Genomic DNA, 12,341 nt, shown 5'->3' on the forward strand with positions numbered 1-12,341 from the left:
ACCCTAACCCTCCCAGGGGGGGTGCCTAACCCTAAGTCCCCCCCAGGAGCCCCTAACCTAACCCTCCCCCACCGGGGTTGTTTGCGCCTGCCGCCCAGCTTACCTTTGATCGGTATGTCAGGCGTCGGGCTCGCGGCGTAGCGATAATGATAGGCGTCGGAATTTCGACGCCTATCATTAGACTCCTGCCGGGATTTGACAGTTGGGCAATGCAGAATACTTCTGAACACACTAGCTCCAGGACTGTGGACTGTGAATATTACACAACTGATCCTTGACAAGGTATCTAGGGTATGAAATGCTAGGGACCATTTGCGGATACCTCGCTCTCTGAGCCTTTGCAGCACACCGGCTACTTTTGGTTCATCAGATGCCAGAGATGTCAGCAAGGAGAGGAAGCTGCAGTGTGAGGTAAAGGTGCAAGACTCCACTGGACACTGTAGGGTAAAGGCAGACATGAAAACGACTGCACGTTTGTCAGTCTGTGATGTGCCTTCACTGAACGAACAGTCATTCAGAGCAGGGTAATTCATCATCTGCAAACATGCTGAACCTGACAATATCGTCAGATTGTCCAGCATGTTTGCCCGATGATAGATGTCTAAACGACCAGCGGGCATGTGCAACGCTGGTCATTTAAGACATTTTTACAAATGATTTGCAAGTGATTTGCAAACGATTTATGAATGATTGAATGATAACGATATTGTTATCGTTCAATTGCTCTGATTCAGACCCGCTCGCAAGCTATGAGCTCGCGAGTGGGTCGATGTTTGACCACTGTGCATGCGCACGCCGAAGCAGGCTCCGACGTGCACATGTGCGAGACCCGGCTAGCGATGGGCACTCCGTCGCTACGGGTCTCGCACCAAAGCGGAGCAGCTGCCGATTTTGATTGACAGCTTGCCCCGTTTTGGAGGCGGGTAGGGGGGGTGGCTGGCCAAACGGAGGCGTTCCCGAAGGAATGCCTGCCATATGGGGGAGGCCCCACTGACATCACGAGTGATGTCAGTGGGTGAGCTTCCGGCTCTAATAGAGCCAAAAGCTCACTGGGGCTTGCCGGAACGAGACCCTACCACAAGGGTCTCGTCACAAGCCCCGATGGTTGCAATGGTCCCGTCGGGATCGCAAGCCCTGATGGTCGCGATCCCGTCGGGATCACGACCATCACCTGGCCGCTTGCAATAGCTGTGGGTGGTCACCCACAGCTAAGCGAGCGGCCAAGGGGCCCCTCAAAAAAAAAAACGCCCTGATTCAGAGCGAGCGCTCTTTCAGAGCGACCGGTTCTGAATCAGGCCCTCAGTCACATTACAACTTATTTTACACAGCACTCATCAGTATTCTTATTATTTGATATAATCCCATTGAGTAGAGCTGCTCACAAGTACATGTGCAAGATCACAGTGCTTTTTTCATTCCTATCAGTAAGCACATATTAACTGCATTGCTACAATTCGCCGTCTCCCATATCAGTTTTCTCCTAAAATTAATTTTACATTGATGCATCGATGCATATCTCTGTATCAATACATCATGAAAATGTGTCCAGAATTTTTATTTTTGAAATATAGCAACCCTACACTAGTAACACTATTATACCCCTTCGTGTACATTTCCTGCAAATATTATTGTTTTTGATATGGAAGCATCTTGAGACATATCCATCCCACATACAAACATACTTTTTTGCATGTCTTTTTTTATGTGCATTCACAGTCTCAGCCAGGATGAAGTACTTTATGTAAAGAAACTCTCCCCAATTTTTGGATGTAAAGATAATCAAACAATTTCTCAAATTATATTTGAATGGGACTAGAAGGTGGATTTTCTGCAAGTGGTCTAATTCTCCTACAGACCTGAAATTGTATATAGGAATAAATAAAGAATTCAATGTAACAGAGCCGGCCCTAGGCATAGGCATTCTAAGCAAATGCCTAGGGCTACTGGAATGTCTAGGGGCATTCCAGGGCTCTGCCGCTGCCCCCCAGAGCTGGATTAAAGGGAGAGTGCTGGGGGTAAGTATCCCCGTGCCCCCTCTCTGATGGGGCCCCCTGCCACAAATCGGATCAGTATAGAGATCCGATCTCCGGTGCTGCGCACGCGCACCTCGTTGGAGCCGGAGCGGGTCCGCTTCAGCCGATCCGGCTCCACTAACATAACATAACAATCACCCGCCGCGGCCTGGCCCCTTGTTATGACACGGCGCGCGCGACGTCATGACGTCACATGTGCCATCTCATAACAAGGAGCCGGGCTGCTGAAGGGAGAGGATCGAAAGGAGCCATGGAGAAGCAGCCAAGGAACCAAGGTAAGTAAGTGGCTGAGACACACTCTGGGGCTGCGGGGGGAGGCAAGGCTGAGACATGCTGGGGGGGGAGGCAAGGCTGAGACATGCTGGGGAGGAGGCAAGGCTGAGACATGCTGGGGGGGAGGAAAGGCTGAGACATGCTGGGGGGAGGCAAGGCTGAGACATGCTGGGGGGTAAGGCAAGGCTGAGACATGCTGGGGGGGAAGGCAAGGCTGAGACATGCTGGGGGGGAGGCAAGGCTGAGACACACTATGGGGCTGTGGGGGAAGGCAAGGCTGAGACACACAGGGGGGGAGGCGAAGGCAAGGCTGAGACACGCTGGGGGGAGGCAAAGCTGAGACACACTGGGACTGAGGGGGGAGGCAAGGCTGAGACACACTGGGGCTGAGGGGGTAATCAAGGCTGAGACACACTGGGGCTGGGGGGGAGGCAAGGCTGAGACATGCTGGGGGGGAGGCAAGGCTGAGACATGCTGGGGGGAGGCAAGGCTGAGACACACTCTGGGGCTGTGGGGGAAGGCAAGGCTGAGACACATGCTGGGGGGGAACTAAATGAAGGCTGAGACACACTGGGGTTGGTGGGGTGAAAGGCAAGGCTGAGACACACACTGGGGCTGAGGGGGGCCAAGGCTGAGACATGCTGGGGGGGAGGCAAGGCTGAGACACATACTGGGGCTGGGGGGGTGCAAAGCTGAGACACACACTGGGGCTGGGGGGCGGGAAGGCAAGCTGAGACACACTCTGGGGCTTGGGGGCAGAATGAGGCTGACACACTGGGGCTGGGACACGCTGGGGGGAGAATGATTCTGACACATGCTGGGGAAAGAGGCTGACACACTGGGGCTGGGACACATGCTGGGGGGCAGAATGAGGCTGACACACTGGGGCTGGGACATGCTGGGGGAGAATGATTCTGACATACGCTGGGGGAAAGAGGCTGACACACTGGGGCTGGGGGGAAAGAGGCTGACACACTGGGGCTCGGGGGAAAGAGGGTGACACACTGGGGCTGGGGGGAAAGAGGGTGACACACTGGGGCTGGGACACATGCTGGGGGGAGAATTATTCGGACATACGCTGGGGGAAAGAGGCTGACACACTGGGGCTGGGGGGAAAGAGGGTGACACACTTGGGCTGGGGAGAAAGAGGGTGACACACTGGGGCTGGGACACATGCTGGGGGGGAGAATGAGGCTGATACATGTTGAGCCTGGGACACACGCTGGGACTAGTGGGAGAATGAGGCTGACACAGTGGGGGGAATGGTGCAGAGAGACACACTGGGTCTGGGAGATTGGGGCTGAGATACACACTAGGTTTGGGAGAATGGGGCTGAGAGCTACAGGTGGGCCTGGGGATGTAGAGACTGAGAGGCACCCTGGAGAGATATATGGAGTCCTGGAGACAGACCAGGGGGCCTGCAGACGGAGAGACATGGAGCCCGGGAGATGAAGAGACACAGGGAGCCTGGAGAACCACAGGGGAGCATGAGGATGGAGAGATGTAAGAGGGTTTGGAGTAACACTCCTGGATAGACACAAAACTTGTTTGATCAGGGAAATTCACATTTTGCCCTGCACAAAAACTTCTGTTACTATACATTATCTGGTTATGATGATGACATTGGTTATATTTCTACGTAAACAGGCATCTTCCAGACAGTGTGATCTACGTGAATAGTGTATACCAGCTGAAGACGCTCCTCAGTGAGGCTTGCATTCTCCATGGCAGAGAAACCACCATATACTGTAGGTAAGAAAAGACTTCCAAACTGACTGGCCTGTACCTAGTGCAGAGAGATGGACGGTGAATCATTCACCAAGATTTCTGTTGCCAACCCTGCTCCCCTTAGTGGCTTGCAAAAGCACTTCCAGGCCCTAAAAGGAGGGAGTATACTGCCCCCTTCAACAGACCCTCCCCCATAAGGGCTGCTTCTAGAATTTTCCCGGGCTGGATTTCCATCCCAATATGACCCTGGCGTTGGGGTTGCGGTGCAAAGTGTGATAAAAAGGATGGGGGAATGTGGGGGGGGGGTGATGCGATGTGAGGAGGTGGTGAAAAAATGGATGGGCAGCGGGGCGGAATGCTACGGTGTCAGGAGGTGGCAAAAATGAGGCAGCGCTGCGGAGGGGGGAAGGCTCTGGGGGATGTTGCAGCGTGAAGAGGTGGTGAAAAAAAGGCAGCACAGGGGGGAGGGTTGCGGTGTGTGGTGGTGAAAAAACAAGGCTGGGTAGCAGGACTCAGGACAGACTAGATTTAAGACTGGGGGTAGTGAAAAAACAAGGCTGGGAAGCAGGACAGACACTGGATTTAATTACTGGGGCGGGGGGGAGTGAGGGGTGGTGACAAAATGTTGAGGTGCCAGGAATGGAAGGGGGGGGCCAAAGTATATTCTTGCACCTGGGCCCATCACTCTCTAGTTCCACCACTGGCTCAGCTGTCCAATGGCTTGTGAAGCTGCAGCCTGCGTCACAGTGACTGGCAGGCTGCAGGGAAGGAGGAGGCGGGAGGAAGGGAGGGTACAGCAGCAGCCCGGCATCTAAGCATGGAGGTGGATGACATTTGGTTTCTGAAGAGAGGAACGTGTAGTCTGTCAGCTAGGAAAGGTAAGACAGTTTATTCATTTACTCGTATTCATTCTACTAGTTATATTTAAAGGCACAGGGTCCTATGTGTATATATATATATATATAATTTTTTTTTTGTACACACAACACATACATCCTATATATATATATATATATATATATATATATATAAAAAAACTAAAGCAGTATGATATGCCGGCGTCTGAATAGACGGAAGCCCTATCACTAAAGATCCCGACGGGGGAAGTAAGTACCCTAACCCTCCCCCTCTCCCACCCCCCAACCCTCTCTTAGTGGTGACTAACCCCCCCTCTTCGTAGCCTAACCCTAATCCTCACCGGGGGGTGCCTATCCCTAATCTCCCCCCGGGAGTGCCTAAACCTAACCCCCCATCCCGGGGAAACCAACATACTTACCCGGGTCTGGAACTTCGGGAGTCTGGTGTTCGGGATGCCGATGCCAGTATCCTGATCTCCTTCAGGCTATCAGTGCCAGCATTATTGCGGGCGGCAGGATTCCGGCGTTGTTATATGGACGGACAGCGGCATCCCGTCCGTCGGCAATATAACTACATACATGTATAAACGCAGATTGCTGGTGGAATTATCTGCTAGGGGGCACCAATCAAAATTTTGCCTAGGGCACCAAATTGGCTAGGGCCGGCTCTGCAATATAATGTACCAAAAAGTAACCAACAAAGAATAAAACCAGAGTTTAACATGGGGTGGCCAGCCAATGTTTCCCAGGAAGGTACATATACCAACATACTTCGATAGCACAAAGATGAGGTTTAAATACTACAGACTCATATTGAAACAGGAAATTATGTCACTCTTAGTAAGTGCATAAATGTGTACATACTGTATAGATATATATATATACATATATATATATATATATATATATAGGGGTATATTCAATTGGGCGCGAGGTTTTGCGAGGAAAAAACCTCGTGCCCCTCGCGGCCAATTTCGGAATCCCGCGGGTATGCGTGCTCCCGATACCCGCGGGATTCAATTAAAAAACAGTGGACGCGGGGTTTTCATCACTGAAAACCCCGCGCCGCGTAAATTAAAAAAAAAAAAAGAAAAGTCTGCCCAGGTCCCCGCGGCTCCCGGCGGCCTCCTCTCTCTCTTCTTACTGGAGAGGGGTCTGCTGGGAGTCCAGGGGGCTGATGGGAGGAGCAAGGGCTGCTGGGAGATATAGTTCTCCCAGCACCAATTCCGGGGGGCCACACAAGCACTGCGGGGACACACACACACTCAAACACACTTACATACAGCACACACACTGACATACTCACCGCTGCTGCAGAAGAGGCGGCTCCCAACGCAGGATGAAGAAGAAGATGAGAAGACAGCGCTGCAGAAAGTAAGTAATTAAGGACTAATTAAGCTAAATGGTTACTTCCAATTGCTTAATTAGTCCTCAGGGGGGGGCGCCGCGGGGGTGTCAGACCAAGTCCGGGTGATTTCTCCAGAAATCATCGATTTCAGGAAAAATCACGCTTGCTCAGGAGGTGCGCACAAAAAAACCTACCGGCGCGTGTTTTAAAACAAAACACGCACCTAATAGAATAGCGAAAAACCCGCACCTGCAGGAAAAACCTCGCAGGTGCAAGCTTTTTGCTTTTCACGCTGCCTATTGAATATGCCCCATATTGTGACAGGGTCGGCATAATTCTACATTAAGTAATCGTGGAATATCCAGATCTCCCAGGTTTGGCAGAGCAAAGGCATTAGTTTAGTGTAAATGTCCAGTTCAGGTGTTGCCTCAATCAGTGCCTGGAAAGGCAGCTGATTACAGACACCTGTGAGAAGCTGGTTTAAGAACTGCAGAGACACTGATGAAACTGAGCCTGACGGTGAAATAGTCGCCCAGCTTATAGGCCTGGGGGTGACTAGTGTTAGGGTTCCTGGACCTGCGAGTCCACTGAAGAAATGCTGCTGTATTGGAAGACTTTGTATGACATCTTGCTTGTGAAACTGCCATATCCTGTGTACCTGCCTGTGGTGAGCAATAAAAGCTACTGATCGATTTTACCCGGTCTAAGTAATTCTTGTCACTATATATATATAGATATATATATATATATATATATCACTACCCTTGAACCCTTGAAGTCTAGGTGAAGGACGAAACGCGTTGGGAAAACTCCACTCCTCCCTTATGAACTTGCCGGGAAATTTTCAAATAAGATAAGCATTTGGCACTTTATCCTTACTTATTTTCCCTTAATTTCCCTTTGCAAAAAAATGCATATAGTTTTTTTTTTCTTATGTACTTTTAGGAGACTATATGTATGAATTTATTGTTGACCTGGTCCCTTATCCTTTGTGTTTTTTATGTCTTTTAGTTTAATAAACTTTGTATCCCCCTTTTATACTGAATATTCGCTTCTTATATATTTTTTTTGATCTCATAAGCCATTGACACATGGAGGTCTAATAAGCACTTTATTACTGCACAGTCACTTTTCACTACCATGTTTTAAGGGCTATTATTGGGAATGTTATTAATTATGTTTGACCTTTTGAATGGAATATTTACCTTTAAATAAGGTTTAGGAGTTATTTTAGCACAACTAGCTAATTTTGCACAGACACTTTATACACATTATTTATCTGAATGTATTCATTTGCACTGACATTTTACAGACCAAGCATTTATTTATTTATTTATTAAATTAGCACTATTGTCGCTGTGTATCAAGTTCACTGATTAAAATATATATAATCTCCATTAGCCATAACAACACAACCACCTGCCTAATATTGTGTATGTCCCTTTCGTGCCACCAAAACAGCTCTCTCTGACCATTTGAGGCATGGACTCTAAAAGACCTCTGAAGGTGTCCTATGGTATCTGGCATTAAGATGTTAGCAGCAGATCCTTAAGTCCTGTAAATTGCAAGCTGAGTCCTCCACAGCTCGGACTTGTTTTTCCAGCACATCCCACAGATGCTCCATTGGATTGAGATCTGGGCAATTTGTAGGCCAAGTCAACACCTTAAACTCTTTGTCATGTTCCTCAAACCATTACTGAGCAATGTTTGCAGTGAACGCATTATCCTGCTGAGGCCACTATGATCAGGGAATACCATTGCCATGAAGGGGAGTACACAGGGACGTGCAGTCAGGGGAGGCAGAGCCTTCCCTGTCATACTCCTGAAATTTGATATATAAATGATTAGAATAATTTATAGAAGATATCTATAACTTATAAACATCTTCTTTGTTTATTGTGATAATTTTTATTTTTAAAACTCACCAGCTTTGTGGAATTCCCTAGGACTGCAGGGACACGAAAGATGAGGCAGCAACAGCTCAGCTTCACTTCAGTATAGGCAGACAATGCTTGCAGAGCTGGGGTCGGGGTCACACCGCAGGCAGTAAGCTGTACAGACAGAGAGCTAATAGAGGCATGCCTCTGAGTATGGGGGTGTGCCTAGAGCACTGATAGATACCTTGCACTACAGCAGCAAGAGAAGATGCAGGAGAATCAATGGACACTGAAGCTCAGTGTAGTGAGAGGAGAGTTACAGTGAGTAGTGGGTGAGACAGAGTCCCTGTCTGTTTCTTCAGACTAATCTGGAGAACCACTGGACAGATTTTGATGCAGTTTTCACTATTCTATAGAACAGCTGTCGAGGAAGGTTTAGGTGTATGAAACATTAATGTATGACAAAAGTCGATGAAAACACGATCCCTGGTAGATGTCTGTCTGTTTGTTCAGGCTAATCTCAAGATCCACTGGACGCATTTTTATGCAGTTTTCACTATTCTATAAAGTATTTATCGAGGTTTAGGTATATGAAACATTAATGTATGACAATCTCTACCATGTAGAGATTGATAGATATTATCTGGTTTCTCCATAAGAATTGATGCAAGCCCTGCTTACTGATACAATTTTTTTTTTTTTATCATTCCTATTTTATTTATGCGAAAAATTATTCTTTAATTTCAAACGAGTCCAATTCTAGATAAAGCGCAGGGACAGACACTTAACATTGCTGGAGTGGAAACTGTTTTTCTCATGGACCACTTTACGTGGCCTTTTTGCGTGTCACGTCAAAACTAAATCTTTTCATGTTGACTTAATGAGGATAAATTACTAAAGACAATCTTATAAGACCTTGGTTAAAAAAGACTATTGTTGTAGATTCAAAATTGCTCCAGTGCGAAGCCGGGGCAGATCACTAGTGGAATATTATGGCAGGAGTTGAAGGCTAGTTTATGATGGTCAATCCGTTATCAATGGTCCATTTTTTACAGCTACTGTAGTACATAAAATATCCTAGCTGTTAACCCTAGCTACCTCTGATTATGTTGTATCAATAGTTTCCGTTTTAGACCCGTTAGTAATAAATTGTTCCATTTCTGTATTGCATAACAATTGAATTGAATTGACTCTCACAGTTCTTAGGGTCAGATCAATTACAGTATGCTTAACCCTTTTAAATTGCAGCACACGTACAGTTTTTTGACCACCGATCTAGAAGTCTACTTGTCGCCTCTATGTAGAATTAGTCTGTATGTTTTTTTAAAGTTGTAGTGTGAATGGTGCCATCTTGTATGTAAATTGTGAGGTTCTTTTTTTATTAAACTGGAGATGGATGTTCATTTTCATGTTGTTATTACTAAGATGTTCACAGAAGAGAGAGGCTTGAAACTATATGAGACCAATTTGTTAAAGGTGTTGATGCAGTGACCTCTAATGTGAATGGGATAAAAGGTGGGCTTTTTGTGTCCTTGAAACTTCTAATGTTTTCTGATATGTAATCTGTATCACCTTCACTGATTGGATAGCTCTACGGTCCTACTGCTCTTCCCGGTTAGGAAGAATTTCTTTACCGATAATATTATGGATACATTTCTACAAATCAATAAAAAGTTCTAAAGGAATTAATTTTAGATGTTGGGGCAAACTTCAAACCCTGTAAGTGAGTGGGAGCTTAAATGCACTTGTCAAAAGAGGTACCTCTTTCAGGTGCACAATTCCTGGTGCAAAGTACTCTCTAATGATGATGATAAATGATACATTTGATTGCTTTTTAACACATGCCATAGATAGTATAAAATATATTAATGTGGCTTCTATATTAGATACATTTGCCCCCATCTATTCACTTTGCCTAATCTATATTTGCTTTCAGGACACGCAGTTTGATATTTACACATGGATTCTTTTTTGATTTTTACACATGGCGAGACCAAAGATGTTATATGTAATTGAATTTTATTTGTATGTTTATTTTGTACTTTTGTTTCTGTACTGTATGTAATTGTATTTTACATGATAAATGAGACTTTGCATTTGCTAATAACTCTCATTTATTGTGTACAAGTTGGGTAGCATTTAGTACTATCATTGTCAAGCCTCACCTTTATACATTTGTTACTCTTGGTGTAAATCTGGTGCGTATGTGACCGTTGCAGTGTGTGGATCAGCATACACACACTTTGTTTGTTTGTTTTTGTTTTTACACAAATTAAGTCAAAATTGAAGTGAAAATAGAATCTGCCTCTAATTTCAGATATTGGCAACACATTTCCATGATCTATGCTTTATGCTACATTCTTTCACTTAAGAACAGAAAAAAGATTTCTGTTGCAGTGCCCTCTGATGCAGAAGTATTTCCCTTACTAACACATTATTGCAACCCTATAAGTAAATTAAAACATTTGCATGTACTTTAACAATGCTCCCATCTCACACGTTTACTTAATACATTACTATTTAGCTCCATTTATAGTTACATGTAATTAGGGCCGTAGAGAGCCAGCCCGGATATTGGGGAAGGGGGTGTGGCCTAATCGCAGGAGACTGGGCTGCTGAAAGGTAAAAGGGAGGGCGGCGGTGTCGGACCCGGGACCCTTCAACAAGCCCCGGCAATTAGTACCAGCTTCCCTCCTTGGCGCCCCAACATGCAATAAGAAAAAAAGTTACTGTAAGTAAGGATGAATGGCATAAGTAATTGTTCATTTTCAGAAATTTATGGTGCCTGCCATCCTAGAGCAAATTAGAACTGATTTTGTCATTCTTATTTTCATGACCTTATTTTTCATTCTGTAATATCCAATTATATTTTAATTAACTGGAGGTATTGATTGAGGGTTCACAACACGTGGTTTAATGATTAACCAATTGGATTGAAAGCTACCAAATTGTCCAATATAATCTCCTTTGTGTCAGATCATCATAAGATCACCTGTTTTATGCTTTTGCTGGTGTCTTAGATGTTCAACAATACATGCAAGCTGTATATCGACTAAGGGCTAACTGAATCAGATCTATGGTCCGCAAATCTCTGGACATTGCATTTTTAAAATAATTTATAAATTATTAGTATAAAAGTAAAGGGGCTACTCTCAAAATAAAACTTTAAGAATATCGATGATTCTGGTTTATAAGTTGATTTATTCTGTTTCTATGGAAAAAACCTATTTACATTCCCAATTCATCCATCTAATGCTGGCCATACACGCTACAATTATCGGGGCGAACCGCCTGATATTGGCGGATCGCCCCGATAATTGTAGCGTGTGGGGGGGCGACCGAGGGTTAAATATTGCTCGGTCGGGCATGCTGGATTGTCCAGCATGCCTGTCCGATGCGATATTTCCCGGTAAACTGTCGGCCGCATCGGGCAGTGTATGCCCAGCGCAGCCGACAGATAGACATTTCCTTTGTTCATTCCTACGGAAGGAACAGGGAAATGTCTCCTCCCCCGGGGGCGGAGCGCAGATGTCTGCCGAATACACTGTGAGAGAAATCTCAGTGTATGCCCCGGACATCTGCGGCTGGCAGCCGGCCAGATAAGATGTCTGTTGGTCTGACAGGCATTTTATCTGGCCGTGTATGCCCAGCATTACTCATGTATGTAAGCCACTAGTGTGCTATATGAGACTGATAGTAAAAATAAGAATACTATACAGTATAGTTTGTACAGTACTTCAATAATGTATTGTTTCATTTTTAACCATTGATTCATGGCATAGATATAAATCTGGCAGCTTTACTAATTCTTGGTGGTATTGTAAAAATGATCTTCCTGTGTCACATTATTGAGAAATAATAGGTCAAGACCTGTCAACAGACCATTGGAAGATTCCCATGAATAAAGCTATTTCAGCTAAACCACTACATTCCTTGGTCTTTGTCCTTCATGCTATATTTGGAGACATTTAGCACTATTGGAATGCTAGAAAAAAAGCATTAGAACTTGTTATGAGGTTCAAATGTTTAAGAAAAGTATATGTACTTCTCAGGGGCATATGTGGGCATTCTACTAACACAGTAGAGTGTATCATTATTATAGTTAACTGTATACAGAAGAACACCCCTCTATGGCAAACAGGCAATGGGGTATTCACAAAAAGGTACAAGAAGGTCTTGATTTTATTACAGTAGCTCCTCACACAAAGGGCCTGTTTCAGAGTTG

General features: G+C 45.5%; 1 long non-coding RNA gene across 1 annotated transcript in view; it reads left to right on the top strand.

Annotated features, from left to right (window-relative positions):
* Positions 1 to 2,250: 2,250 nt before the first annotated feature.
* Positions 2,251 to 12,341, top strand: part of LOC148474976 (uncharacterized) — a 32,051-nt gene continuing 21,960 nt past the window's right edge. Inside the window, exons 1-2 of the long non-coding RNA XR_015872808.1 lie at positions 2,251 to 2,308; positions 3,954 to 4,058. This is a non-coding gene — a long non-coding RNA (uncharacterized LOC148474976). The remainder of the gene's footprint in view (positions 2,309 to 3,953; positions 4,059 to 12,341) is intronic.

Source organism: Taudactylus pleione, unplaced genomic scaffold (assembly GCF_031769625.1).
Source record: "Taudactylus pleione unplaced genomic scaffold, aTauple2 ptg000792l, whole genome shotgun sequence".
NCBI classification, from domain to species: domain Eukaryota; kingdom Metazoa; phylum Chordata; class Amphibia; order Anura; family Myobatrachidae; genus Taudactylus; species Taudactylus pleione.